Below are 27,725 nucleotides of genomic sequence, written 5' to 3' on the forward strand. Positions count from 1 at the left end.
CCAATCCTTGGTGAGCAACACTTTTGAAGAAGAATTGTGATATCATTTTATTTTTGTAATTCATCTTTATTCCATAACAATCCACAATTAGAATCTTGATCATTATTTGTTGAAGAGAGAACAGACTTGTGAGGATCCATTTTATTCCCTAAACATTAGAACTAGCTGGTAATTCATTTAAGCATCATCTCCTTCTTTTTTCCCATCATGGGCTTTATTTGAAATTTTTTTAAACAAAATTAAAGATTTAATTAGGGATTTATGTGTGTGTGTGTGTGTGTGTGTGTGTGTGTGTTTTAGTTTTTCTCATCATGTGGCCTTAGATGCATGAGAGTATCTAAAAGTACATTTGAAAGCATTCATTGTAGTTATTTTTGTATCTTTGCTTCTCTGAGCCTTGTTTATAAATCTTTAAGAACAACTGACAAATGAAATTTATGTAAAAATGCAAATTAAAAAGGGCAATGAAACACATTTTTTGCAATATTGCTGTATTTTGTGAAATTCTGTTTCATAATTAAAAATATGTCTGTGTGTGAACATAAAATGGAAGATTTACTATAACATTTACCTTCTGCTTATTTCCATTTTTTTATGCTAATGGCCATGCACTATGTGCTTTTTTTTTTACATTCCTTAAAAGAGACAAATTATTCAGATTTATTTTTCTATTGAGAACTCTACTCTAAGGATACAACATTCATATTAAAAAGGTTTTATCTTTTCTCATTCTACAGAATTGATATTCAGCAATTTCTTCTTCTTTGACCCATTATTTGCTAGTAATAAATACTAAATATCAAGATTTTAATGATTATACAAACATCTTTTATCTAACTTTACAGGACAACTGAATGATGCAATTGATTTTTAAATTATACGTGAGATACAATGTTGTGATGTCACATTTCCATTTCCATTAGTTTTTACATTGGAGATCATGATTACTTCTCTTCTGGGTTACAGTTTGTTTTAGGCCTTAGTGACTATATTAGGGTTCTCCAGAGACATAGAAACAGGATGTGTGTGTGTGTGTGTGTGTGTGTGTGTGTGTGTGTGTCCCCTCAGGAAAAAAAAGAGAAAAGGATTGATTGATTGATTGATTGATTGATTGATTTTAAGGAATTGGCTCATGTGATTGCGGAGGCTTGGTAAATCCAAAATCTGGCAGGCTGGAGACCAAAGATGAGTTACAGTGTGAGTCCAAAAGTTGTCTGCTGGCATGATTCCTTCTTAGTTGTGGGGAGATCTGTTTTGTTTCAGAGGCTTCTAGCTGATGGGCTGAAGACAGTCCACATTATGAAGGGTAACCGGCTTTATCAAAGTCCACAGATTTAAATGTTAATCTCATGAAAAAATTCTTCACAGAAACATCCAGAATTGTGTTTGACCAAATATCAGAACACCATGGCTCGCTCACACTGACCCATAAAGTTGCCTGTCACAGTGACTGTCTTGCCCCTCAGTGCACCGTATCTCTCACGTAGCGTTCACACGTTTTAATTATAAGGCCGTTGGCCTCTTTTGCTTCCAAGATATTTGCAGAATATTTTCCCCTGAAAGATTCTTAGAGTTATTACTATTAATAACTGCTACCATTCTATGTTACCTTCTACAATTACTACTGTTGCTACTGCTGATTCCCACTTGGTAACTACCTTCTATGTGGTTTGCAGTGAAAGATGGGTTTTGCTTGCATATTTTATCTCTAACCCTCACCACAAAACAAGAAGGGGGTATAAATATTCATTTTGCAACTGAGGGAGCTGAGAGTCAGTAGGGTGATGGGACCTGTCCAAGGCCTTACAATTGTGAAGTGGTCAAGCCCGGATTGGGCCTCGTATTCTTTGTCTTTCCTGATGCCCCACCATCTGCCTTAATTAATCAAAGACATGATTGTCTTGTACATTATAGCCCAGTTATTCAGTAGCTAGGACTCCACAGTGACAAGAAGGCTTTTCAATTAGAGGAAGAGTCATTAAGTAAGATACATGGACAGATATTTTAACTAAAAGGCCCTTTTCAGAGATTACTGTGAGAGTTTATGTAATATTTCCTGGAGTTTTCTTTAAAAAGTAGCCCTTTATTTTGCCTTATTTCAGAGTAATCTTGACTAGAGAGAGGAATGAATATATTCATCGTTGCCTTTCACCTCTGTCTCACCTTCCATGAATGAATTAGGGACGATGTTGGAGAGATTCAGATTTGAATTACTTGGTAAAGACTGTCAAGATTCAAGCTGAGAAATTTGGACGGGTTTCATCAGAAATAGATACTGCTACAGATTTGAAGGAAGAAATGCTAGAGCCAAATGGAACAAGAATCCTCTGTCATGCCATGATGGTGCTCCTCACGTACCTGGGACAATCTCTTAGGACTTCTTACATTATAATTCGTGAAGATGTCCCAACAGTGTTTTATGTCACGATGTTTATACCCAGGCACTTTTTCCCTGTCATACATATTAAGTATTCCATTGGAACCAGGAGTGATATCCTTCTGTAACAGTTGCATTCGCTTTGGACAATAGTATTTCCTTTTGAGATCACAATTTAGAATACCCTGAATAATATGTCAGTCACTATTGGCAGTGATAGATAAGGAACAGAACTCAGACCTCTGTCTTGCCTGTAGCCAAAACCATCGCAGTAGGGGCTTAAGTAAAGCTACCTTTGCATTTTAAAGCTCTGCACGCTCAGAAACTTAGTGTTTTGAGTGTACCGGAGGCTGACATACGACAGTCTTTCGTTCTGACCCATTCTGGTTCCTTTTTATTTGTTATTATGCTTAACAATTTTGCAGCATCTTAGAGATTTCAGAAATAATTCTGTGTCCTCCACAAGACAGTTCACATTTTCATGAACTTCATATAGGGTTTTTGATTTGTTTTGTTTTTGTTTTTAAAACGTAAAGACCTGTTTGGGTTGCAAGAACTATTGACTTGATTTTGACACGATCATGATGATCCATTTGGTTCTATCCCACATCAAAGTGCAGTTAGCTTTCTTTAAGTGCATTCTTATTTTTAAATGTATTGCAGTCACTTTGTGTGGTTGTTTTTCTTTAAGCCTGTATGCCACAAAAATATTAAATTAGGCTTCTTTAACTTTTCTTTAAAGCATTTATAAAAGTTATACACCCATTCTCATTGGGGAAATGTGATTAAAACACACACACGCACACACACATACACGCAGTTTCAAGTCGGAAACATATTTTGGAGGCTCTGACTCAAGGTCCACCTAGTTGTGGGTTCACTGTGGTAAGCTACTTAATATTTTGAGTCTCGTTTATGTTCGCAGCATTTCTGTAGCATGTAGTGGAAACAAATGGAATTTCTGTTATTATTATTATTATTATTATTATTATTATTATTATTTCTTTCAAGTAGGCAACTCCGTCTCTGAGAGATTATAGCAAATCAGAGTAGGATAAAACTACCTGCCTCCTGGGACGCCTGGGTGGCTCAGTTTGTTAAGTGTCCAACTCTTCAGTTCAGCTCAGGTCATGATCTCATGGTTCATGAGGTGGAGCCCAGAGCCAGGCTCTGTCAGTGCAGGGCCTGCTTGGGATTCTCTCTCCCTCTCTCCCTGCTCCTCTGCTGCTCCTGTGTGTATGGGCATGTTCTCTCTTTCTCTGAAAATAAATAAATACACTTTAAAAAACAAAACAAAAATCCTGCCTACCTTCCAGGGTCATAGTATCATGCAAAGCATTCACTCTAGCCTCCTTAACTTAAAAGCCATGTGCTTGAATTCTGGAAGTGTAAGGAGATTTGCTCACACTCTGAGAAAGGACCCTTGTTCTTGTGAAGTGGCTTGTGGCTCAGTGGCACTGAACTGATCTCTGCTACTCTTACTGAACATAGTGATGCCAACTCTTAGGTTTAGATTCTTACAGAAAACTTTGGTATATATTGGTAGAAACACTAAGGGCATGCAGGAAATGCTGAATCTGTGCAGGACCCATTCTAAGTGCTCTATATGTTTGTTCTGAATTAATTCCCATAGAGATTAGAAGCGTAGGAGGAAGTTTTACCTCTGTATTCTGAGGATGAAGAAGCTCAGAGTGTTAGAGATGATTTTGTCTACATTGGTTTTTGTTTGTTTGGTTGGTTGGTTGGTTGGTTGTTATTTTTTTTTTTAATTTATTTGTTTAATTTACATCCAGGTTAGTTAGCATATAGCGCAACAGTGATTTCAGGAGTAGATTCCTTAATGCCCCTTACCCATTTAGACCATCTCTCCTCCCACTACTCCTCCAGCAACACGCTGTTTGTTTTCTATATTTAAGACTCTTATGTTTTGTCCCCTTCTCTGTGTTTATATTATTTTTGCTTCCCTTCCCTTGTGTTCATCTGTTTTGAATCTTAAATTCCTCATATGAGTGAAGTAATATGATATTTGCCTTTCTCTGACTAATTTCACTTAGCATAATAGCCTCCAGTTCCATCCATGTGGTTGCAAATGGCAAGATTTCATTCTTTTTGGTTGCCAAGTAATGCTCCATTGTATGCGCGTGAGCACACACACACACACACACACACACACACACACATACATATACCACATCTTTATCCATTCATCCATCAATGGACATTTGGGCTCTTTCCCTACTTTGGCTATTGCTGATAGTGCTGCTTTAAACACTTGGGTGCATGTGCCCCTTCAAAATAGCACACCTGTATCCCTTAGATAAATACCTAGTAGTCCAATTGCTGGGTTGTAGGGTAGTTCTGTTTTCAATTTTTTGAGGAACCTCCATACTGCTTTCCAGAGTGTCTGCACCAGTTTGTTTTCCCACCAGCAGCACAAAAGAGATCCTCTTTCTCCACATCCTTGCCAACAACTTTGTTGCCTGAGTTGTTAATGTTAGCCATTATGACGGGTGTGAGGTGGTATCTCATTGTGGTTTTGATTTGTATTTCCCTGATGATGAGTGTTGTTGAGCATTTTTCATGTGTCAGTTGACCATCCAGATGTCTTCTGTGGAGAAGTGTCTATTCATGTTTTTTGCCCATTTCCTCACTGGATTATTTGTTTTTTGGGTGTTGAGTTTGGTAAGTTCTTTCTATATTTTGGATACTAGCCCTTTATCTGACATGTTATTTGCAAACATCTTCTCCCATTCCATCGGTTGTTTTTTAGTTTAGCTAATTGTTTCCTTCACTGTGCAGAAGCTTTTTATTTTGATGAGGTCCCAGTAGTTCATTTTTGCTGTTGTTTCCCTTGCCTCCAGAGATGGGTTGAGTAACAAGTTTCTGCAGCTGAGGTCAAAGAGGTTTTTGCCTACTTTCTCCTCAAGGATTTTGATGGCTTCCTGTCTTACATTTAGGTCTTTCATCCATTTTGAGTTTATTTTTGTGTATGGTGTAAGAAAGTGTTCCAGGTTCATTTTCCTTCATGTCACTATCCAGTTTTCCCAGCACCACTTGCTGAAGAGACTGTCTTTGTTCCATTGGATATTCTTTCCTGCTTTGTCAAAGATTAGTTAGCCATATGTTTGTGGGTCCATTTCTGGGTTCTCTTTTCTGTTCCACTGATCTGAATGTCTGTTTTTGTGTTGGTAGCATACTGTGTTGGTGATTCCAGCTTTGTAATACAGCTTGAAGTCTGGGAGTGTGATGCCTCCCGCTTCAGTTTTCTTTATCAAGATTGTGTTGGCTATCCTAGGTCTTTTCTGGCTCCATAAAGATTTTAGAATTGCTTGTTCTGGCTCTGTGAAGAATGCTGGTGTTATTTTGATAGGGATTGCACTGAATATGCAGATTGCTTTGGATAGTATCCACATTTTGACAATATTTGTTCTTCCAATCCAGGAGCATGGAGTATTTTTCCTTTTTGTGTTTTTGTATGCCTCCTTCAATTTCTTTCATAAGCTTTCTATAGTTTTCAGTGTATAGATTTTTCACCGCTTTGGTTATTTTTATTCCTAGGTGTTTTATGGGTTTTGGTGCAATTGTAAATGGGATTGATTCCTTGATTTCTCTTTCTATTGCTTCATATTGGTTTATAGGAATCCAACTGATTTCTGTGCATTGATTTTATATCCTGCAACTTTGCTGAGTACATGGATCAGTTATAGCAGTTTTGGTGGAATCTTTTGGATTTTCCATATAGAGTATCATGTCATCTGCGAAGAGTAAAAGGTTGACTTCCTCCTGGCTGATTTGGATGGCTTTTATTTCTTCGTGTTGTCTGATTGCTGATGCTAAGACTTCCAAAACTATGTTGAATAACAATGGTGAGAGTGGACATCCCTGTCTTGTTCCTGACCTTAGGGGGAAAGCTCTCAGTTTTTCCCCATTGAGGATGATATTGGCAGTGGGTCTTTCACATATGGCTCTTATGATCTTGAGGTATGCTCCTTCTATCCCTACTTTCTTGAGGGTTTATATCAGGAAAGGATGCTGCATTTTGTCAAATGCCTTTTCTGCATCTATTGAGTGGATCATGTGGTTCTTGTCCTTTCTTTTATTGATGTGATATATCACATTGATTGTTTTGCAGATATTGAACCATCCCTGCATCCCAAGTATAAATCCCATTTGGCCATGCTGAATAATTATTTTAACATATTGTTGATCTGGCTGGCTAGTATCTTGTTGAGGATTTTTGCACCCATGTTCATTAGGGAAATAGGTCTATAGTTCTCCTTTTTAGTGTGGTATTTGTCTGGTTTTGGAATCAGAGTAATGCTGGCTTCATAGAAAGAGTTTGGAAGTTTTCCTTCCATTTCTATTTTTTTGCAACAGCTTCAGGAGAATAGGTGTTAACTCTTCCTTAAAAGTTTGGTAGAATTCCCCTGGAAAGCCATCCCTCCCTGGACTCTTGTTTTTCGGGAGATTTTTGATTACTAATTCAATTTCTTTGAAGGTTATGGCTCTGTTCAAATTTTCTATTTCTTCCTGTTTCAGTTTTGGTAGTTTATATGTTTCTAGGAATTTGTTAATTTTTTCCAGGTTGCCCATTTAATGGCATATGATCGCTCATATTATTCTCTTCTTATCGTTTGTATTTCTGCAGTGTTGGTTGTGATCTCTCTTCTTTCATTCTTGATTGTATTTATTTGGGTCCTTTCCTTTTTATTTTTGATCAAACTGGCTAGGGGTTTATCAGTTTTGCTAATTCTTTCAGAGAACGAGCTCCTGATTTCATTGATCTGTTCTACTGGTGTGTGTGTGTGTGTGTGTGTGTGTGTGTGTGTGTGTGTGTGTGTGTTTGTGTGTGTATGTGTGTGTGTGTGTGTATTTGTTTGTTTTGTTTTGTTTTGTTCATTTTGATAGCATTGATTTCTGTTCTAATCTTTATTATTTCCTGTCTTCTGCTGGTTTGGGTTTTATTTGCTGTTCTTTTTCCAGGTCTTTGAGGTGTAAGGTAAAGTTGTGTATCTGAGAAATTTCTTGCTTCTTTAGGAAGGCCTGGATTGCTATATACTTCCCTTTTATGACTTTCTTTGCTGCATCCCAGAGGTTTTGGACTGTGGTGTTATCATTTTTGTTGGCTTCCATGTACTTTTTAATTTCCTCTTTAATTTCTTGGTTAGTCATTCATTCTTTAGTAGGATGTTCTTTAGTCTCCGAGTATTTGTTATCTTTCCAATTTTTTTCTTGTGGTTGATTTCGAGGTTCATAGCATTGTGATCTGAAAATATGCATGGTAAGATCTCAATCTCTTTGTACTTGTTGAGGGCTGATTTGTGTCCCACGATGTGATCTATTCTGGAGAATAATAACATGTGCACTCGAGATGAATGTGTATTCTGCTGCTTTAGGATGAAATGTTCTTGAATATATCTGTTAAGTCCATCAGGTCCAGTGTGTCATTCAGAGCCATTGTTTTCTTGTTGATTTTCTGTTTGATCGTCTGTCAACTGTTGTAAGTGGGGTATTAAAATCCCCTACTATTATGGTATTATTATCAATGAGTTTCTTTATGTTTGTGATTGACCGATTTATATATTTAGGTGCTCTCATGTTTGGAGCATAAATGTTTACAATTGTTAGGTCTTCTTGGTGGATAGACCCCTTAATTATGATATAATGACCTTCTTCATTTCTTGTTACGGTCTTTATTTTAAAATATAGATTGTCTGATATAAGTATGGCTACTTCAGCTTTCTTTTGTTGACCATTAACATGATAAATGGTTCTCCATCCTCTTATTTTCAATATGAAGGTGTCTCTAGGTCTGAAATGGGTCTCTTGTAAACAGCATATAGATGAATCTTATTTTCTTATCCATTCTGTTACCCTACATCTTTTGATTAGAGAATTTAGTCCACTGACATTTAAAGTGAGTGTTGAAAGATAGGAGTTTATTGCCATTATGTTGCCTGTAGAGGTAGACTTTCTGGTGGTATTCTCTGGTCCTTTCTAGTCTTTGTTGCTTTTAGTCTTTTTTTCCCCGCCTGTTTTCTCCCCACAGAGAGTCCCCCTTAAAATTTCTTTCAGGTCTGGTTTAGTGGTCACAAACTCCTTCAGTTTTTGTTTTTCTGGGAAATTTTTCCTCTCTCCTCCTATTTTGAATGGCAGCCTTTCTGGATAAAGAATTATTGGCTGCATATTTTTCCAATTCAGCACATTCACTATATCCTCCACTCCTTTCTAGCCTCCCAAGTTTCAGTGGATAGGTTTTCTGCAAACCTGATCTGTCTTCCTTTGTAGGTTAAGGACTTTTTTCCCTTGGTGCTTTCATGATTCTTTCCTTGTCTGAGTATTTTGTGAATTTGACTCTGATATGCCTTGTTGATGGTCAGTTTTTGTTAAATCTAATGAGAGTCCTCTGTGCTTCCTGGATTTTGATGTCTGTGTCTCTCCCTAGGTTAGGAAAATTTTCCACTATGCATAAGTTTTCTACCCCTTTTTCTCTCTTTTCATCTTCTGGGACTCCTATGATTCTAATGTTCCTTTTTAATGAGTCTCTGAGTTCTCTAGTTTTTATTTCATGCTCTTTTGCCTTAGTCTCCTTTTTTTTTTCTCTCTAGTTCTCTAGTTTTTATTTCCTGCTTTTTTGCCTTAGTCTTCTTTTTTTTTTTTTTCTGCTTCATTATTCTCCATAAGTTTGTCCTCTATATTGACGATTCACTGCTCTGCCCCACCCATCCTTGCTGCCGTGGCATCCATTCAAGACTGCAGCTCAGCTACAGCATTTTTTATTTCGTCCTGACTAGCTTTTACTTCTTTTAAATCTGCAGAATGGGATTCCAATCTATTATCAACCCCAGCTAGTATTCTTATTATCATGATTCTAAATTTTGGTTCAGACATCTCGCTTGTATCTGTGTTGATTAAGTCCCTGGCTGTCATTTCTTCCTGTTCTTTCTTTTGGGGTGAATTCCTTCATTTCGTCATTTTGAAGGAAGAGAAGGAATTAATAAAGTAAAAATAATAATAATGATAATAATATTAAATTAAATTAAGTTTAAAAATTAAAAAATAATACAAAGAAATCAAATAAGACTGCTAGATCCTATGTGTGTTTAGGTCTGGTTGTTGAAAGAAACTTGATAGATTAGAGAAAAAAGGGAAAGAAAAAAAGGAAAAAAAGGAAAATTTTGAAAATTTGAAAAAAATGAATACAATAAAATAGAATAAAATGATTAAAGTAAAATAGAATTTAAAAATTTATTAAAAAAGTAAAAATATATATAGTAGAAAAAATCTTTTTAATAAAAATGGAAAATAAAAATATTTTTTATATTTCTGTATTCAAGAATAAGAAAAGAAAAAAAAATATTGAATACAAGGACCAGTGAACAGAAGGAAGTATGATTGAAATTACATCTGGTTTCCCATAGAAGTCAAGCTATGAAGCACTTCATAGTCAGTAAACTAAGCACACAGAGAGACTTGTGTTTGTCGAGAGCGCTATTGGCCCAGTTGGGTGAGGTTTAGTGTAACGGCTCCATTCTCCAGTAGGTGGCGCTGCTTAGCTTACTGGGGTAGAGTGCTGTGGCGCCTCTAGGTGTGTATACACACGCACAGGAGTGGTGAAAATGGCATCATCCAGATCCCTGGTCTCTAGTATGGAAACTCTGCTCTGCGCAACCTGCGATCGTGCACCCCTCCTTTGTCTCCAGCTTCCTTTGTCTCCAGCTTCCTTCCGCTCCCCACTTTTACACTGTCTATGATGAAGCTGTCAGGCTGCTGGATGGCACCGCCCTCCTGAGTTGTATCTCAGATGCGGCTGTGTTTCCCGACCCCTCACCTCTGAGGGACTGCGGCTTTGACCCGTTCTGCCCCTTTGCAGGAGGGTCTCACCGAGCAATGGCCAGGTGCAGCCACACCCAGGAACATTCGCAGGACCGTACTGCTGCTGATGCCCAGGGACACTGGCTGGGTGCCAGCTCGCCCCAGAAAAAGTTCCTGTGGCAGCAGCCTTTCAGAGAGCATGGAAAATCACAACACACATCTGGTGCCAGGCTTTCCCCTTAACGACCTTGTTCCGGCACCAGCGAATGTGGCCGTTCTCTGGGGTCTGCTGGGACCTCTGGGGTCGGCTGGGGTGACCGCACAGACTTTACCAGATGTCCTCCCAGCAGGGGAACCGCCTCTCCCGAGTGGCCCGGAGACCCCCAGACTTTGCTCTGCTCCTGGGGATTCGCCCTTCCCACCAGAGCACCGCCAGGTATCAGCTGCAGAGTTTCAGACTCTGCGCTCCCCCTGTTTATAGAGTCTCAGTGGAATTTAAAGCCTCTCCTTTCTCCTTTCTCCCTTTTTGATTCAGTCCCCGTGGCCATTTCCACTTTCCCACTTTCTCTCCAGCTGCTTTTGGCATGGGGGCGGGGGTGCTTTTCCCGTATTCTACCGCCCTTCCCCCGTCTCTGTCCGGCCCTCTCTCTGCAAGTAAACACAGCTCCTTGCCCTCGGTGGCTTCCCTCCCCACCATTTCTCCTCTCCGCACTGCGTACCTGCTGAGTTCTGTGGTGCAGGTTGTGCAGATTGTTGTGTTAATCCTCCAATCAGTTTTCTAGGTGTGCAGGATGGTTTAGTGTAGATCTGGCTGTATTTCAGGGATGAAAGATGCAAAAAAAAAAAATTCGGTTCCCTTCCGCCATCTTGGCCTCTCCTCCAAACCTTTTGATCTTGTCTACCTTTTTTTTTTTAATGATTATCTATTTTTGAGAGACCGAGAGGGAGATAGCACAAGCAGAGGAGGGGCAGAGAGACAGAGGAGGACACAGAATCCGAGGCAGGCTCCAGGCTCCAAGCTGTTAGCACAGAGCCAGACGTAGGGCTCAAACTCACAGGCTATGAGGTGCATGACCTGAGCTGAGGTCAGAGGCTTAACCGACTGATCCGCCCAGGCACCCCTCAATCTCGTCTACGTTTGTAAAGGTGGGAAGTAGCTGAACCGTCCTTTCAAATCTGAGTCTCATTCTAGAGTCCCTGTAATTAGTATCTGACCATCCTCTGTCTTAGGCACCTGGCACCTCATTTGTTTCTATTTTAGACATTGTAAAATTATCTCAATATAGTGTCCTTAATAGGTATTGAGTTTGTGGGTATTTTTAAAATAAAGGCTGAGAGTTTTATGTATCTATCTATGTATATGTATCTATGTATGTGTGTATATATATATATATATATATATATATATATAACCCAGAACAAAATGATTAGAAGATGGTATTTATTTTACACAAATTTACAATTTTCTATTTGACTTCCAAGGGGTACTCAATAGTCCATGAAGTTATATTCCCTTACAGAGATGTTAGAACTATTTTGATGTCATCAGAGTACCAACCGCTATTAGTTTAATTTTTAATACTGTGAACAATTCCACAGATGTCTCTACATGGCAGTAACCCCATGATTTCAAAGTGTACTACAAACCAATATTTACTACCCCATATCTTAGCACTTCTTGGTAAGCAACCTCTGTCTAGTCCATTAGAGAAAAATGGCTTCTATGTGACTATGAAGTTTACCTGCCAAGATCTTATTGTTTCCCATTGTCATATAGGTTTATTTTAAATTGATTTTGAATAGTCAATATTAGGCACACACTCTCAAACATTTTTTTTCATTGTTAAATCCATATAATTTTTACTTTTTGATATACATAAAGGTAAAAGAAAGGAAGTATATTAAAGCACACTTCTAAAATCACATTAAACTGCTAAAGTTATTCTATTATTTTATACTTATTCATTTTTATTCCAGTGAATCAGTAAAACTTTATGCCATTTCAGGATTTGTATTGTATAAGTTATTAGAACAAAATCTGAAGTAATGAGAAACAGTTTATCTTCAGATACACTGGAAAATACAAAATGCTTTAGTTGATACATTTTTGAAATATCAAAACAAGGTAATAGGTCTCCAGTTAAAATAATCTAAGCATAGAAGAAACACTTAAAATAAAAGGACTTCTTAGAATTTTCTTGTTGTCTTTGTTCTTGGCTGGATGTGACTTCACATGAAAATTAGTTGGGAGCAAGGCATTTCTCCAGATCTACACCCATCTCATCAAGATGGCATTTGCCACTCTCCATTGTTCTCTCTTTTACTTAAATTGCAAGATGCTTGTTACAAATATTATTTTATCAAGTTTTTGAGATTGCTTACAAATGATACACAGTGTAGAACAGTGAATGTATAATTTCAGAATTTTCCTCAAATACTAATTATTTTCGAAAGGTCATGTATAGCTAAAATATACTACCTAGGAATTAATATTGTACAGAAAAAAAGAATAAAAACTATACAGTAGAATAACATTTATCAGTTTCAACTAAACTCTTTGGGGAAACAAAACAAAACAAAACATGTTAAATATATTTGACAGATTCGATCACTTGCCTCCTCTCATTTGATGTACTGTGTTCTGATTGCATCTGCTTTCTATGTCTCTTGGATAGGGGTCATGGCTTAATCTTTGTGTATGTTAGCCACTTAGCACAGGACAAGCATTCAATAAATATGGCAGGAATTAGGAAAGAAGGGAAGAAGGGGAGAGAAGTGGAGGGGTGAAGGAAGGGAGAAAGAAAGTAGAGACAGATGGTAGGTAGATGATGAATACTACAAATCCCTAGTGGAACTCTGTTGCTTTGCATGTGTCATTTTTAGCAGGAAAGAGTCTCTTTTTGCTGAGATTTTATTTTAACTCCTATCTCTAGCCGTGGGAAGGCCAAAATCAGACACTTTTGGATTAGGAAAAGGAACCAAGAACCAACAAAGTATATGACATCTCCTAAAAAGAGCTGTAAACTTTTTTACTGTGAAAAATTGGTAAGCATTCAAACAAAGAAACCCAGAAAGAGACGCTAAATGAATTAAGTAGTGTATCAACATATTAAGATGTATTATAAATGATAATACAAGATAACAAAAATAGTCAATTAAAGGAGAAAAAAATAGCTGTTGAAAAATGACTCTGAGCAAAAAAGACCACATGGAGCCACAGATTCTCCACCTTTCTCAGCTGTCACCTAGGCCTGTCATCTGCTAGCAGTGTTATTTGTGGCTTGCTCTTTCAAAGTGCCATCCAACACCCCTCTGCAAAATGTGATGGTGGTGTTGGGCCTCCTTCTCCCCATCTCCTGGAGAGGAGAAATGGATTTACCTCTCCTGAGATCCCGAGACCATGCTCACCTCGTAGCCTACAGCCAATTCTCGCAGATTTCTTTCACCCCATTTGCCCTATAAGCTGGATTAATTGAACTGTAGACAAAATAAGATTTATACACTCCTGTCCTTTTCGCGTTTACACTGGACCAGGATATCTGAACTACAACACTGTTGCTATTTTGGACCAAATAATTTTTTGTGTGTATTTATGTAGGAGAGAGGACGGCTGTCTTGTGTATTGTAGGATTTTCACAGCATTTCTGACCTCTGCCTCCCTAATCACAGTAGCATCCCTCAGTTATGACCACTAACACTGTGAGGAAACATTGCCAAATGTTTCCTGTAGGGCAGAAGTGCCCCTGGTTGAGAGTCACTGCCCTAAACAAAGACTGTGCATGTTTCTTCTTTCATCCAACAGTATTCTTTAAGCTATATTCCAGTATAATTACCAGCCCTTCCCTGATCCACTCACTTTCCATCTCTCAGTAGAACCATTTACACAAATATGAAAAAAAAAAAAATACAAGGGTGAGTTTTGTACGTTTTGGAACTATCCAGTATCCACAGTGATTAGTCTAGTGACTTTGGTCTCATTAGCATAAAAAGACTTCACAGGAATTCCAAACTGTTACTACTTCATGTGTGCATGTGACACACACACACACACACACACACACACACACACACACACAGTTAATAAACAATCCAATAGTTAAAAGCGGAACAAGTGGTCAAAATGTAATTATGTGCTATTAAAAATAGAGCTGAAAATAACAGAAGGCATGCTATTCTTTTTTACTGAAATCATATGGGAAAATATTGGTTGAAAACACTAAGACATTTTGTTCCTCTCCTGTATCAACCACATAGTTCTTTCCAGCAAACCCTGCCTGTAAAAATGACAATACAAAGGAAATGTCAGAATAGGGAAGATTTTTTTTTTTCCTGTAATGGGATATTGTGGAGAATGAACATTAAGGATTACATTCCTAATCCATGCCACAACTCCAGTGGTGCAAGATGGGACTGCATAATGTATCCACTTTCATGCAGTCTATTTTAAGCACCCAAGTTTGATGATAAAGAAGTTAATGTGGTTTCCAGTAGTGCCTAACTTACCCTCAGGGAGTAGCTCACGCTGGGGGACCCTGGCTCATTACGGATTATTTTGTAGCATCAGTCAAGCTATGAGATGACAAGGCTTCATAAGACAAATATTATGGATCAATCTTCAGAGGCCAGCACTACATGCAGCCAAAAATCCTCATTGGCAGAACAAAACTGAAAGCTCTTAATGAATTCTGTTACCGTGGCAGCATACTGTCAAATTATGCACTAATAGCAAAAGAGCTGGAAAACCATACCAAGAAACCAGTGTGTCTTTTGGCAAAGCTGGAGACCAGGGTCTGGTGCTGGGCTTCCAAAGATTCTAGAGGAGAGAATTAACGTCAGAGTAAGCCAAAATCCTTCTGCAAACTCTCCGGGCTTTCGGGAGTGAATCCTAGAGCCGCTCCTTCAACATGAGGAGTCTTTTTTTTTTTTTCTTGTTTCTTTTTTCCCCTCCATATGTAATTAGATATTACTTGGTTTAACAAACAAAGAGCATACCAAAGGGTAATGACTGTATCCAAGACCACATTTTAGGGAACAGAGTTCTACGTTATAAGTCAATTCCTATGCTGTATAAACATCAGTAATTATAAAATGTGGCAGAATTTTAAAGCAATTAGCATAATATAAACGTGACCAGATGTCCTTGATTCCATAGGCATGAGCCAGTATTGTGCATTTTTATGTGTAGAAGATAACCACATTGAAATCTTTCTCAAATTTAAACGTGTGGATCATGTTGTAAATTGCCTGCAATATCAGAAAATCTGAGATTTAAATGATACATAGATGAAATATTTGGGAGAATGAAGATGTACAGGATGTCTGTAATGTTTCATTTATCTGTAATGTGTCTTTTCTTTGTTTCAGGGCTGTATCTCCCCCAAAAGTTTCCTAAACCTTGGGCACACATTGCAGACATCTCTGAAACATGGTCTTTCTCTCTGTTTCCTTTATTCTCACTCAAATTCTATACATTGTTTCTTGCTTGCATCTGTTTCCCTTTTCTTTCCCAGAAAACACAACTTCCCACGTCTCTCCTCCCACTAGTTTTGTTTTGTTTTGTTTTTAATGGAAGTTAAGATTAAGGCAATGGAGAAGTGGATTTCAGACTTTGCTCCCTGAAAACCTAGAGGTTTAATAGAGGTGGCTTTGAGCTGTAGCTGCGGGAGGAAGGAACACAGGGAGCAGAAGGGCTCTGCTGTCCGTGACAGCAGTTTTCAAAGAATATTCCATTTATTATTATTATTATTATTTTAATCTTTATTTATTTTTGAGAGAGAGAGAGACCAGAGTGTGAGCAGGGGAGGGGCAGACAGAGAGGGAGACACAGAATCTGAAGCAGGCTCCAGGCTCCGAGCTGTCAGCACAGAGCCTGACGCAGGGCTCGAACTCAACGAACTGTAAGATCATGACCTGAGCTGAATTCAGATGCTTAACCAACTGAGCTACCCAGGGGCCCCAAAGAATATTCCATTTAAAGAAAGATTTCCACTACCCAAATACCTCAACAACGATAGAACCCACTGAAATATCATGTGGCATGTATCCGGGTAGGGTATTTGACGGAAAGAAAGGAATCCCACTGAAAAACACAAGTGTAGAGATATTGAAGTAATCCACTGTGGGTATTTTATCCCATGATTACTCTTCCTTCAGCTACCTTAAGTACAGTCTAAACACACACACACACACACACACACACACACACACACAAACATGATTTCACACCTTCTGCCGTCTCAACAAGAGCAAAGATTATAGTGGTTCTGCCATATTTCCATTGAATAGCTACATAAACTAATATTAAAAGGTAAAGATATAGCTATATAGTGAAACAAGCAAACTAACAGTTATGGCACATGATGTCTCTGTTGTCCCAAGGAAAGATTATATCCCTCAGTAATTTCTATAGCTAGAAAATTATTTTTATAGAAAGAAAAAAGTTACTTTTTAGTCATTAATGTATTTTCACTCCATATAGTTATCCTCACATAAAATAAAATCTGTGACTTTTATGCATCATAGTAAGCTATAAAATTAATTTTAAAATTCAAAAATAAATTTATACCAATGCACTGTAAAGATTTGACCTACATTAATAAAAATAGGGTTTGGGATTTGTAAGACATGATGTCAAAATGCTAACACTTCCTGGCAAAACATGAAAGAACAGGAAGTCACAGGCTGTTTTTTATTTAAATTCTTGAAGATTAACCTCAAATTAACAGCTCTTTAGTATCTTTTTCACTGACGTTTGATAGTGAGGGCATGAGGGGGAGGGGCCAAAGTGGCAGAGCAGCATGGAAATTCTCTGCTTCTTTCCTTCCTCAAATGCAGCTAGTTCAGCATCAATGATGTTTGATAGTAAAAAGTTGAAGTTACGGTTTATCTGGGGATCTTTTTTGAAGAAATAACTCTTATTGCCCTAATTTTTCCCTTATATAATGGAAAGCTTTTTTAAAAAAATTTTTCTTTAATGTTTATTTATTTTTGACAGAGAGAGAGACAGAGCATGAGCAGGGGAGGGGCAGAGAGCGGGGAAGACACAGAATCCTAAACAGGCTCCAGGCTCTGAGCTGTGAGCACAGAGCCCGACTTGGGGCTCGAACTCACCAACTGCGAGATCATGACCTGAGCCAAAGTCAGATGCTCAATGGACTGAGCCACCCAGGCACCTCTTTTTAAATTATTATAGACATCTTAATACATTTTCTTTTAAAAACTATTGTTTTCTTCAAATCCAAATGGCATGATTTTTTTTTTAAATCTTAGCCTAGTAGAGAACTATGTAAAGAAATATTTTACGTTATTTCAGAAGATTTTGATTACTTTGGGAAAACTGCTTATTAAATAACACGTTTCTAATTTTTTTGTTTCTTTGTTTTGCTTCTATTAAGTGTGACCTCCCTTGTATAAAGTAGAAAATATTTTGGGAAGATACAGCTTTTAAAATTAACATGGAGTGTATTACTGGAAAAGGATTTGAAAGTTACCTTGTGCTTTTAACAGTGGCTGGAAAAGGAGAATAAAATGGATAAACAGTGAAAATAGAGGTGCATAATTACAATGAAATAGCACCTAAGTCCAGATCAAGTTTCAGAATAGAGTCTATTTTGAAATATGTTCAGAGAAAGAAAATGTTATCTCATTTAAGATCACAAACTTGCTTTTTAAACATGTATTTTCAGATGATTTGACTTGTGATTATATATGTCAAATTCAAACCATGTTATGTTTCTTTCTGTGTTTGGCAACATTCAACCATGAAAATTAAAATTAACATTTAAGAAATAATTCAAGGAAAAGACTCCTATGATAATATTTGCCCCAGTGAGCTGGTTAATTCTTGTAAATTGGTCTTTTGGCCTGAGTGATTTAGATAATTACTTAAACTCTGTATTTCAGGTTGAATATTCAGATACTACTCAATATCAAGCATGTGATAAAAATGATGTTTTATTTTTTCTTCAGTAACTTAATCAAAGAGTGAAATAAGTGTATTTTACCTTTGTATTGACATCTTATATTCTTTAATTTTTCAGAAGTAGTGTCTCTTTAATTTGATTAGATCCTTTTTCCTATTGTTATTTTCCACTTTGTTTGATAGACTAACAAAGATTTTGTTCAATCAAAAAGAATTCTGGATAAATAGTGAAACATAAGTCTCTAATCAGTATGTAATTCTAACTAATCTTTATTCACTCAATGTAAACCAATGATTAGATTACCTTTAAACATTACAGGGTGGGGGAAATGAATGCGTTATTTATTCCAACTAGGATGTTTTTGTTTTTGCCTAATTGAGATTTTCTTTTCCTCTTTCAGTAGTGTTTTTAATTTATGGTGTGCATTGAGAAATAATTTTCACTTGCCTTTTGTAGTTTTTAATTCATGAAAATAAACTAAAACTAGGAGATTATAGTTATAATTTTCTTATTTATGAATGTAAAAGAATCCTATTAAGTATTGCAATTTAGACTTTATTGTATTTTAAATTAACATATTCATGTTTTTGTGACATTTTAACAGGCAATAACTTCAAGCTCTTCTGGCGGATACAGAGTTTTGCTGCAAGGAAATTACAGTAAGTGCTTATGTGTATGCAATAACTTTTTAAAAACTATAACATCTCAATATTTGGAGCTCCATTATGCTTAAGTGCATGAAAAAAAGTTAATACGATTATTTAAATTTAGCCCCCCCCCTCATTTTATAATTTTGATAAAATATACTCATAAGGTGTTTGCCATAGTGTCTTAAAAGATTATTGTCAGGTCATTTTAATAATGGACAAATACAGACCCTGGCCAAATCTTTACATTTTGCCCAGTGTGTTTCTCAGTCTTGCTGTATGAACTTTGTGTATGTTTTTATGACTTTATCTCTTTGATTAGCTGATTTACAGAGTCTGCTTTCTCTGGGCAATTATTTGAATATTGGTTTTCAAATTTTGGATTGTGGCACATTTATTTTGCAATAATAACATCTTTGGAGCTACTCATATTCACCTTCTGTGATGTTGCATTTTCAGTAGTTTTCATGCAAATTTGAGTCACTAAGTCTCCTCTTAGTCACACAAAGGTGGGAGAGGGACATCTTTCTCCCTCATGAAGTTAATAGTAAAGTGAGATGGAGTGACTTCTCAGTTCTTCTGCAGTGTATTTTCAGAATGGTTTAAATCTGTGTTTATTTCACATGTGAACATAAGTAACTTTTGTTTTACCTGCCACCCTGGGTTATCTTGTGCCTTTCTTTACATTAATGTAATTACCTGGGAATTATCTCCATTCCAAATTGAATAGGGAAATATCAGCATGCTGCAGGCTCTGTGCTCATCCAGGAATTTAAGTAATTTAAGATATGAGGTTTTAAATGGAAACTCTATTTGCAAGGAGAAGACGTAATTCACTGCCAGAGGTATCTGTCTCACTGAAGCCTCCAGAGAGACAAAAATGCTCTCCAAATTCCGAATTCTCGATTTTCTAAATAGTTCACATGCTGGTATCTTATCTATTCAGAGAGATTTCTACTGTGTTGTGTTGTCTGGGCTGGGACCTGGTTGTGATCCTTACTGATACGGTTCCCTGGGTGTCTTTCTGACTCAACAGTTGAGCTGTTTGCCATCATTCCTGTCCAACAATCTTCATTTTAACTCAACGCCTCAGGCAATTACAGTGTCTTCCTCAAATACAGTGAATTAAATATTGTTATTTCATAGACTAGATAACGATTATACTTACAAAAATGCCTGCAAGGCTCATTCAGGAACATGCTGTATTATAAAAGAAATTCTTTTCTTTTTGGGGGATTCCACCTTGACCTGGTTATTAAAATAGTTGTAGATACAGGCTTATAGAATTAGTTATATGGATATTTAGAAAGTGTTAATGGTACTAGCTTTGTGATACCCTAAATGTGATACAAAATTACTGTTGAAATGACTCAAACTATTTCTCCTTCTTACAATGGAAAATAAAGAGGAGAAAGGGCAAAGAAAATGCCTTCATATGAGAGAAGAACAGTGTCCGCCTCTTTATAAGCAAGTGGCAATCATTGGTAGTAGAACCGCATATTTTATTTTAATTTTTACATTTTTTAATGTTTATTTTTTTACTTTCTTTTTTACATTTTAATGTTTATTTGTTTTGAAAGAGAGAGTGTGTGTGCTTGCAAGCAGGGGTGGGGAAGAGAGAGAATCATAAGCAGGCTTTGTGCTGTCAGCACAGAACCCAATGTGAGGTGCAATCTCATGAACCATGAAATCATGACCTGAGCTGAAATCAAGTCAGTCACTGAACCTACTGAGCCACCCAGGAGCCCCTAGAACCACATATTTTATAATGTGATAACCCAACTGGTTCAAACCCTCTCTTGCTTTTTTTTTTTTTAACGTTTCTAGTATTTTTATCTTCAAGTCATGTCTGTATACTTTCTAGGAACAATAAAATATATTGGTATGTATAAATACATTTATTTATACAAGTGCGTATGCATTTTTGTAAATATATATGTATATACACACATATCAGCAAAATCGTATTTTCTTAGCGTTCCTAAATGATAAGCTTTGAATACATAAACAGAATTTTATTTTTCTTTGGATTGTTCCAAATTATTGTATCTCTAAATCTTCAATCTCAGCCTGTTCTTATTCTGTCCTTTATCCATGCATTGAAGAACTCTTAGGTAGGTCAGCGCATGATCTCAGACACAGGATGTTTAGGGAGAAAAGATAAAGTTCCTTTCAACTAGTTGCCCATAGGGTCCTGGAGAAAATATGAAAATTTAACTATTTTAATTCCATGCGATAGGGATTGGGATAGGAATCAGGATACAATGATTGAGAGGTAAAGAGGTAAGTACCTAGGTCATCCTGGATGTCTAAAGCAGTGTTTTCTGGGGAAGGTATTTCTAGGATCACAGTAGTTGTGTGCAACTGAGAGGGGGGTGGTGGATGGTGGTAGTAAGGGTGGTGTTTCTATGTGTGTGTGTGTGTGTGTGTGTGTGTGTGTGTGTGTGTTCCAAAGTGGTGGGTGTGGTTAGGGGGCAAGGTGTAAGGAAAAGGAGGCTATAGGAATCATTCCAGGCTCTATGGGAAGAGAAGGCTATCTATGCAGGATATAGTAGGATCAGGGTGACAGGAGAGAGTTAGATGATCAGGGAGCATAGAATAAAAGTTGCTGAGTGGCTGGAAATGAGAGAACTAGAGCATAAAAGTACATCTGCAACTGTACTGAAGAGTTTGCATTTTGTCCTATTTTCCCCCAGGAAACAAAAGGGAGCCTTACTGGATTTTACAACAGTAGGGGGCATTGGAGTTGTGTTTTGGAAATATCCATAGAGTAGCAATTTTGAAGGAGGATTAGGAAAGATGGAGAAGGAGAAGTAGAGATATGAAGTATCTGAAGATAGGAAAATGGAGACAGGAAAACCAGTTAGAAAATTATATTAGTAGTTATAAGAAATAAGTGGTGGCTGACTTTTCAAAGGAGGTGACTTTGCCGGTAGAACGAGAGCCTGAAAAACTCTAGCTCTGAACAGTGGAGGCCAGGCTGTTTATTTGAGTTTATCCATCCTGTTTGAAGCAGAAAACCTATAGGATGATTATTGACTTGGAAGTTCCCATGAGTGGGTTGAGGGAGAAGAAAGGCTAATGTTAAAATAGTTACAGGAAGCTAAAGATTTCCTTTGATTTAGGGTACTGGAGTGTTCCTCTCAGTTTCTAGGAGGTACTGGGTGTGGTTCTGGAGCCCAGTTCAGAACCTGGGCAGAACCAGTTGGCTATAATAGTTATGACCATGTTTTCTCCCTTCCATATACTATCCAGTGCAGTAGTCACAAGCCTCATGTGACTACTAAAATTTAAATCAACTAAAATTAAATGACATTACAAATTCTGTTCCTCCATTGCACTTACTACATATTTTAAGTGCCCAAAAACCAAATGTGGTGAGCAGCTACCCAACTGGACAGCACATAGTTTGCCAAAAGTCCTTTCTGACACAGCCGTTCTAGATTTTCAAAGCACTCATGAAAGAATGCTGTTTTGAATCACAAAAGCAAATGTATAACTAAATGCATTTCAACATTTATGCCCTTCTAAAACTTTTAGAAGTAGAGAGACTTAATTATATTCTTAGTCCATAATCAGTTGGGCTGGTGAATAACATCTGAATTTTAATAGGAGAAAATTTTAAATCCTCAAGTTTATAATTGAAGGATTCTTCTTTTCCATCACTCAAGAGCATAACTAAAAGCTACCCTTTCTTTTACAGAACTGACAAAAAGCTTATGGTAATAAATCGTAAGGGCCACTGTAGAGCAAGACAATTTTCTCAAAGTATCTTATTTTCTTAATGCTTTTTCAGCATCTCAATTTCCATCTTTAAATTCATTAATAAAACTTACTGGTGTCAGTTCTCACGAAAAGATGATAGCATTTGGGATAACAGAATCTTATTAGATTGCAATTTCCAAGGCTCAGTATGTAAAATACAGTTCACCACCTCTGACCTCTTCAAATGTAGGAGATGGAAAAATCTAAAATACCAGTTTTTAATAACAGTGTTTCTAAATGATGGAATTTTTTTTCTGAGGAAAAATACCTTGTGCGGGGAAAAGTAAATTTGTTCTGTCTTCTGATTACACGCAACCTGAGTTCATTACAGGTGGTCTGTAGGTTAAAGAATGTTTCACTCCTGGTGGAATGTTCATTATAAACAGATTATTTGATCTTCCTTTACCATTATTTGCAGATGAGATGCAGGAAATCAGATGGAAATAGTATAGGAAAGGCAGTGGTAAATAACTGAGTTAATCTGTGGCTATAGCCCTGGCCTGTTTTTCTCAGAACCCTCCCATGATATTATTTATTGGCTGTAAGCCCTTTGGATTTGGTTACTTGTCTAACATGTAAATACACACACACACAGACACACACACACACACACACACACACACACACACACACACATAAAACAAATATGTACTTCACTTCCTCTCCTAATGGAAAAGAAGTTTATCAGTGTTTTTGTCTATTCAACTTTGACATTGTAACATGAATTTCAATTCTCCTTGGTCAAAAATAGCTCCATGATTGGTCTCTTTGACTACGCACTTTCCTTCTTCCTGTGCAGATTAATCTAAGGAATTGCTTTTATCATGTCCTTTTTTCCCTTCATAATCCTTTGCCGTGTACACTGAACCCACAGAATAAAGTTTTGTCTTTAGCTTAGCGTTCAAAAGCTTTCCAATGTGTCCCTGGCCACAGTAGCTGACACCCACTCGCTTAAATTAAGTGACTGGCTATCCCCTCTTCTGCTGCCGTTCTAGCTGGTAAGGGCATTAGGTCCTCCAGCTGGCTCCCTTCACCCTTTCCACTTGTCTCTACCCTGAGCCCTTCAATATCCATGTCACTTTTTTCGTCGATATACTTAGTTTCTAGCGGTCTAAATTCCACCCAATATTCCTCACTTTTCCTGGAGTCCATATCCTCCCTCGTGACCACTCACAAAATGAAATGAAATTAATAATACTTACTTACGTCCATTAGTCATGTTCTTCTAGCTTGCTTGAGGACAGTTGGCATGTAACAAATTTATGAGATTGTATTGAGATTGTAACAAATTTATGAGATTGTACACTCTTAAGTTCCTGTTGATTGAGAATTCAAAGAACAAGTACTTTGAATTGTATGCCTTGATCAACTCAGTGACTTATGCTAAGCTTAGATCCAGTATGGATAGAATTAGCAAAATATTATTGTCCTTTTTATTGTGTTCAAGAATGCTAGGGCTTTGGATTTCCTTCTCAGAGTCTCTAAAGGTATAAGGTCCATAAATATTGATACCCTGTGTGTCTAAAGATCAAGCCAGTTTCTAAAAACAATATTTATGTATTCATGTAGTTATCTTTAAAGACAATATGGATTTTGACTTATCTGCCTATAAATATTAAACGATCTGAAGTAACTAATATAGTCATTTATATGTTGCTTTAGAACAAAACAGTTCATTCAATGAAAATGAAAACATGTTTTATTAATAATTATATTTAAATTGGTGTTTAATTAGGGATGGCTGGAGAGACTTCACAGCTAGTGGAGGTATCTTGAGGATCAACTTTTATGTTTAAAAAGAACTTAAGAAACATGAGAGTCACTTAGAGGCCTTCCTAACCACAAAATATCTTCTTTAGCTACATCTTCAGAAGAAATACAAGTGTTTGACTTTCCTAATGAACACTTCAGCATCTTCTGAAGGAAAGTGTATCTCGAAGATGCAATAAATTATCCAGCTATCTCATACATATAACTTAAGTGATTTTTTTCCATTGTCATTTCATATATAAATGGTCTTCATGGAATGAACCCAAGGATCGCCAAGGTGTGATGGGGGATGACAGAACAAAATGTATATATTTGGAGTGATACGAGACTTCATGCAGAGAACAAAATGAGGTTAAAGAGTGCCTCCTATTAGCTATTGAAAAGCCTGAGGGATTTCCAAAATGTGAAGAGGGAGAAGGGCAAAAATAGATTTTGATTAGATGCCATAACCTGAAATTTGACCCAGGATATGAATTTAGTAAAAACAACAACAAAGCTACTGTCATACGTATATGCAAAGTTTTGTTGTCTATGTTTGCCAGTCTTACTTACAGCATGTTAAGTGGTTGTGTTCATTTCTCAAAATGACAACTTTAGGTGTGGAAATTAATTAGATTCAGTGTTTGTGAAAATTGTACAAATTCAATTTTATAGGCCTTAATTTGAAGTACAACTTTCAAGTGAAACTAATTTTATTTCCCCCTGACTGTGCTGGCCCAGTTTAAATGGCTCATTTGAAATTTTATTAGGGTTTTTTTTTCGTTTTGTATTGTGTTTTTTGTTTTCATTTTGTTGTTGTTGTTTGTTCTGTTTTTTGGATGAGATTTTTTTTTAATTTTATTAATATTTTTATTTAGAAGAATGTAATGTAAATGTTTCACGTGTTTGAAATTAGGGAATTAAAAAAACCCCAAAAAACGTTTATTTATTTTTGAGAGAGAGAGAAACAGAGCACAACTAGGGGAGGGGCATAGAGGGTAGGGAGACACAGAATCCAAAGCATTTCCAGGCTCCCAGCTGTCAGCACAGAGCCTGACGTGGGACTCAAATCCACAAGTCATGGGATCATGACCTGAGCCAAGGTCGGGTGCTTAACCCACTGAGCCACCCAGGTGCCCCGAATTGGGGAATTTTATACTGTGAGTCACGTAGTGGAGTGTACCCTTGTAGATCATGGACAGGATTATTGGCTGGGGTAAGGCAGAACCTATTTCTCATTGGGGCTGAACTAGAAAATGGTCAAAAGGTGATAAAATGAGAACTATTTTGGAGCTTGATAATTTGGTGAAAAACAGAAAATTCTAAACAGGGAGGCAGAAAGAAAGAAGGACTGTGCTGATAGAATGGAATGGAAACCAAAGCAGGTAAGGCAGCTGCCCTGAGAGTGGGGAGGGGGCGGGGGAAGTCTGCCCTTGTGCGAGCTTGGCCTTGACTTGAGACTGTATCCCTAATCGTGTTCTCGGTTTTCACGAATCATGCCCACTGACTGTGCCAGGCACATGGGTCTGATTTTAACTGACAGCATAAATCAGCCTTATCCCATATACTTGCTGGGAAATTTTATCTCTTAATCAATACCACCTGCTTCAAGAGGAAAAGAACTGAAACCAAAAACACCACCACAAAACAAAACAACAAAAAAATATGTTTATACATAGTCATTCCTTTCGATTAAAAACAAGCAAAATGAAATAAAAAGATGAATAGATTATTCTAGACAATCAGAAAGCTGGATCTCATAATTTTGTCTCATTTCCTGCTCTCCACTCTCCAAACACTCTGTGAATTATGCTTTGCTGTAAAACAGTTGTTTCACATGTATTTGTAAGAAATAATGCAATAAAAGTGACTTTAGTATTTTATTATGCAGATGCTGGTTGAGAATAGAGGATAAGTCAGACATACCTTGTGTTTTAAATCTTGTCTGCATTTATTTCTAAAACTATACAAATTGGTAAAGTTGAATAAAACCCTTTGATCCTCGCATCACTTTATGGTCAGTACTAATTATTTTTATTAAAGTGTTGTCGCCGTACACTATTATATTAGTTTTAGGTATACAACATTGTAATTCTACAATTACATACATTATGCAGTGCCCGCCACAGTAAGTGTAGTCACTGTCATCCCTGTACAAAGTTATAACAGTATCATTTATTATATCACTTATGCTGTAATCATAAGTAATTAAGTAATTAAGTCATCCCTGTGACTTAATTTATTTATTTTTAATGTTTATTTATTTTTGAGAGAGAGAGAAAACATGCAAGAGTTCACACGCTTGCTTGAGTGGAGAAGGGGCAGAGAGAGGGGCGGACAGAGCGTCCGAAGCCAGTTCTGCACTGACAGCAATGAGCCCAATAGGGGGCTTGAACTCAGGAACCATGAGATCATGACCTGAGCTAAAGTCAGATCCTTAATTTCCTAACCAGTTATTTATTTATTTAAGACTATTTATTTATTTTGAGGGAGGGAGGGAGAGAGAGAGGGAGGGAGAGAGAAATGGGTCGTGTGGGGCAGGATGGCAGAGAGAGAAGGAGAGAGAATCGCAAGCAGACAAGCTGGCTCCACACTGTCCGTATGGAACCCAGTGAAGTGCTCAAACCCACAAACAGTGAGATCATGACCTGAGCCACACCAAGAGCTGCTTGCTTAATCTACTGTGCCACCCAGGCATCCAGACTTATTTATTTTATAGCTGGAAGTTTGTACCTCTTAATCCCCTTCACGTATATTGCCCATTCACCACTCCCTCCCTCATGCCAACCGCTGTTTTGTTCTCTGTATTTATGAGTCTGATTATTATTATTATTATTATTATTATTATTATTATATTCCACATATAAGTGGAATTATATGGTATTTGTCTTCTTCTGACTTATTTTACTTACCATAATATCCTCTAGGTCTGTCCATGTAGTTGGGAATGGCAAGATTTCTTTTCTTTTCCCTCTTTTTTATGGCTGAGTACTATTCCATTGTGCTTGTATACCACATCTTTATCCAGTCACTTTTGACAGATGCCTAGGTTGCTTTCGTATCTTGGCTATTGTAAATAATTCTGCAGTGAACATACTGGAGCATATATCTTTTTGAATTAGTACTTTAATTTTGTTGGTCGACTCCTAGACATGGAATTACTGGGTTATGTAGTATTTCTATTTTTAATGTTTTTGAGGGACTCTAGACTGTTTTCCACAGTGGCTGCACCAGTTTACGTTCCCACCAACAGTACACAGCAGTTTCCTTTTCTCCACATGTTTGTCAATACTTTTTGGCCATTCTGACTGGTGGAGGTGATAACTCATTTTCCTGATGATTAGTGATCATAAGTATCTTTTATATGTCTGTTGTCCATCTCTGTATCTTTGAAAAAAATGTCTGTCCAGGTCCCCTTCCTGGATTTTAATCAGATTGAATGATTTATGA

General features: G+C 37.2%; 1 protein-coding gene across 1 annotated transcript in view; it reads left to right on the top strand.

The window, feature by feature from the left end:
* The window catches only part of TENM3 (teneurin transmembrane protein 3), a 2,564,262-nt gene that overhangs the window by 703,951 nt on the left and 1,832,586 nt on the right, over positions 1-27,725 (top strand). Inside the window, exon 5 of the mRNA XM_058719934.1 lies at positions 18,719-18,773. The gene's annotated coding sequence lies outside the window, so the exon portion shown is untranslated. The remainder of the gene's footprint in view (positions 1-18,718; positions 18,774-27,725) is intronic.

The sequence above is a fragment of the Neofelis nebulosa genome, chromosome 3 (assembly GCF_028018385.1).
Source record: "Neofelis nebulosa isolate mNeoNeb1 chromosome 3, mNeoNeb1.pri, whole genome shotgun sequence".
Classification (NCBI taxonomy): domain Eukaryota; kingdom Metazoa; phylum Chordata; class Mammalia; order Carnivora; family Felidae; genus Neofelis; species Neofelis nebulosa.